This window comes from Poeciliopsis prolifica, unplaced genomic scaffold (genome assembly GCF_027474105.1).
Source record: "Poeciliopsis prolifica strain line A6 unplaced genomic scaffold, Auburn_PproV2 SCAFFOLD083, whole genome shotgun sequence".
NCBI classification, from domain to species: domain Eukaryota; kingdom Metazoa; phylum Chordata; class Actinopteri; order Cyprinodontiformes; family Poeciliidae; genus Poeciliopsis; species Poeciliopsis prolifica.
Window position 1 is genome coordinate 1,393,686 of NW_026562458.1, and position 4,009 is coordinate 1,397,694.

A 4,009-nucleotide genomic window follows, 5' to 3' on the forward strand; every position below is an offset into this window, starting at 1 on the left:
TCAAGCCATTTGAGTGTAGAGGTGGGACTGCAGAGAACACATCTCCAATTCACAGGATGCAACAATGAGGAGAAGATTCACTGTAAATGAAGCTTTGGATCACATCTTTGCTGCAAATGAGGCAGAGGACACACAGGATTTTAGCGATGGAGATGAGCAGGCCTCTGAGGACGAAGATGATGTGGAGCACCAATTGGAAGAAACGGATGTTAGGCCAAATTGGCCCCCGTCCGTCTTCAACACAAGGGGGAGCAAACAACTCGAAAAACCCAACAAACAGCGTTGCGGTCAGGTGAAAGGTATTTTAATCAAAAGTCACAAGTAGTGGCACAATAAAAACTGTTCTTATAAAATCCAGTGTTCCATAAAAAGTCACCCGTTGAAGGCCACAGGTTGGGCTCCGCTTATTTTCTTGTTCGTGGCGGTGATCTATGTGTAGCGCGCACTACAGCCGGCCGCACAGCGCTCCACCACCGCTCCACTCCTCGGCGTGCCACGCCCCCTACGTTCGGTCCACTAGAAGGAAAGAACAGGAAAGCGCCAGCATCCCCGCACCAGAACTCCGTCGGAAGACGTGCTTTTTGCCAGCACTCTGCAGGATCAGCTTCGACCAGAAAGGAACTTTACTTACAGGCGCGGGCAGAGGTTACCCTCTGCCCTGATCCTCTGTACTGGGCCGTCTGTCCAACTCTCGATCGCTTGTGCCGGATGAGCGGCTCCGTCTGCTCCCCACAGCGTGTCAGTTCCCGTGGCTGCAGAACCAGTTCTCTCTCTTCTTCTTCTTCTTGTTGTGTTTATTGGCGGTTGGCAAACAAACTTAGAGTAGCATTACCGCCACTTACTGGTATGGAGTGTGGCTCGTGGTTGGTTCTAACGCTCTCTGTATATATATACCTATATATATTCATACATACACCTACACAAAAAAAAAAAAGAAAAAACATATTTATATTTATACCTACACATACATACTTACATCCATATTTTATATTCTACTCATCATTATCATCCATACATTAACTCTTATGTCTACTCTATCAAATTCTACTGAATATCTTAGTTTTCTTTAAAAATCGAATAACTATTTGTATATGTTTGCTCTCAAAACTCTTCCTCAAAATATCTATTAAATTAAATTTTTCCTTAATACTTTCAAACTCTTTTTTCATATATCTCCTCTCTCTTTCATATTTATCACATTCTAGAATAACATGTTCTATGTTTCCCATTCTCCACAATACTCACATTTACCAGTTTCATGCTTTTGAATTCTAAAAAGTGAGTAGTTAAGTCCTGTATGCCCAAATCTTATCCTTGTTATCACTCTTTCCTCTTTTCTATTTCTTCTTCCCTTTCTTCTTTCTCCTACCATCTTCTGAATCTTATAAACCATCTTCCTGTTATTTCTTCATCCCACCTTTCCTGCCACTTTTCCCTCAGTTTTTCCTTAACTATACTCTTTCCTTCAGCTTTACTTGTTTTAACTTTAATGCTAATTGGATTTTGAATTGCCCCTTTTGCTAATTTATCTGCCCTCTCATTTCCTTCTATTCCAATATGTGCTGGAACCCAAACAAAATTAACTATCACCCCCATATTTTTTATTCTATATAATGTGTGAAATATTTCTAATAAAATGTCCATTCTACTATCCGATTGCTTGTTTTTAATACTTAATAATGCAGATCTTGAATCTGAACAGATTATTGTTTTTAATGGTTTTATCTCTTCTACCCATTGTAAAGACAATAGAATTGCCATCATTTCTCCTGTGTTCACTGATAATCCGTCTGTAATTCGTTTTCCTATTCTTATATTGAATTCTGGTTCTACAAACGCTATACCTACTTTTCCAGTTATTTTTGATGCATCTGTATAGATTTGAATATACTGATAGTAATTGTTTAAAAGTACCTGCACTGAACCACTATCAATGTTGACAGATTTATCCTGTTTCTTTTCCATTATTGTCATATCTACTGTTGCTTCTGGTAGAATCCATGGTGGTTTTACTGATGTTGGTGTTTTATGACTAATTTCCAAACTACTCATGTTAAATTATTTTATTTGTTTTCAATTGTCCATCCAAGACTCCCCATTTCTTTTGTTTCTTTTTCCCAACATGGTTTTAAAATTTCCCTAGCCGGATGATTAATATTATTGCTTTGCAAATTTAACCAATAATTTAATTCCAACCTTAATCTTCTTAAATCTAACGGCATTTCTCCCATCTCTACTTCCATTGCTGCTCTTGCTGTGGTTTTAAATGCTCCAGAACATAATCTTAATGCTTGATGTTGTATTACATCTAATTTAACCAAATGTACTTTCGCTGCTGAACCGTAAACAATACAACCAAAATCTATGTTAGCTCTTATCATACCTGTATAAAACAGTCTCAAAGATTGCCTATCTGCTCCCCAGTCACTGCCAGCCAAGCTTCTCAAAATATTTAAGATTTCTTACTTTTATCGACAACTTTCTGAATATGTACATTCCATTTTAGTTTATCATCAAACCATGATCCTAAAAATTTTATACACTTTACTTGCTCTAATTCTTGACTATATAATTTTAATTTTACTTCCCTGTTTATTTTTTTCCTAGTAAATACCATTACTTTTGTTTTTTCAACTGAAAACTTAAATCCCCATTGCCATGCCCATCTCTCTAGCTCATTAATAACATCTTGTAATTTTTTAACAATAAAACCTAAATTTTTCCCTCTTTTCCAAACCGCTCCATCATCCGCAAAGAGTGAACATCCCATTTCTTTATCAATACCTTTAAAAATATCATTTATCATAATAGAGAACAATAAGGGACTTATTATACTCCCCTGTGGTGTTCCATTTTACTCTATATACTCCTGATGTTACTTCACCGATTCTAACTTGAATTTTCCTATTTAGTAAAAAGTCTTTAATCCATTGATATATTTTTCCTTTAATGCCCAACCTATATAATTTAATTAACAATCCCTCTACCCACATCATATCATACGCTTTTTCTATATCAAAAAATATTGCCACCACATTTTCTTTATTTACTTGTTTCTAATTTCTTGCTCTAGACATATTGTTGGATCATTAGTTCTCCTCCCTTTTCGAAATCCACTTTGATAATTTACTATATACCCCTTACTATTTAAATAATATACTAGTCTATTGTTAATCATTTTTTCCATTATTTTACACAAGTTTGATGTTAAAGCTATTGGCCTATAATTTTCTGGTTTGATTGATCTTTCCCTGGTTTAGCTATTGGTACTATAATTGATTCTTTCCATTCCATTGGTAATTTCCCCTCCTCCCAAGTTTTATTATATAATTTCAATATTATCTCTTTAGATTTTTCACTGAGCTGACTTATCATTCTATACCATATTTTATCTTTACCTGTATTTTTAAGTTTTGTAAATGAAGAGTTCAATTCAGCTTTTGTAAATTCAACATTTACAAGTTATTTGCTTCTTCTTCATTCTGCAACACATCTTTATATTTGAGTTTTGTATTTTCTCTTCCTTTTCTTCCCTCCTCACTAATATTATCTGAACTGTGGATTTTACTGAATGTTCTTGCCAATATTTCTGCTTTATCTTCATCTTTAATTATATTTATATTATCTACTTTTAATATAGGATATTCAAATTCTCTTTTAATGCCATTCATTCTTCTAATCATTCTCCAAATTTTTTCTATTTTTGTTTCCTTCCCTATTGTGCTACAAAATTTTTTCCAATATTCTCTTTTTGCATTCTTAATTATTCTCCTTACTATTGCTTGCTTTCTTTTATAATCAATTAAATTCTCATATTTTGAATTACCTCTTAATACCTTAAATGCTTTGTTTCTTACTTTTATTGCTTCTTTACATTCATTTGTCCACCATGGTGCTATTTTATTATAATTTTTACACCCTATTTTCTTCATAGATTTATCTGCTGCTTCCAAGATTATCTCACAAATTTTTAAATTTATTTCATCTATATTCATTTCCATATCCACTT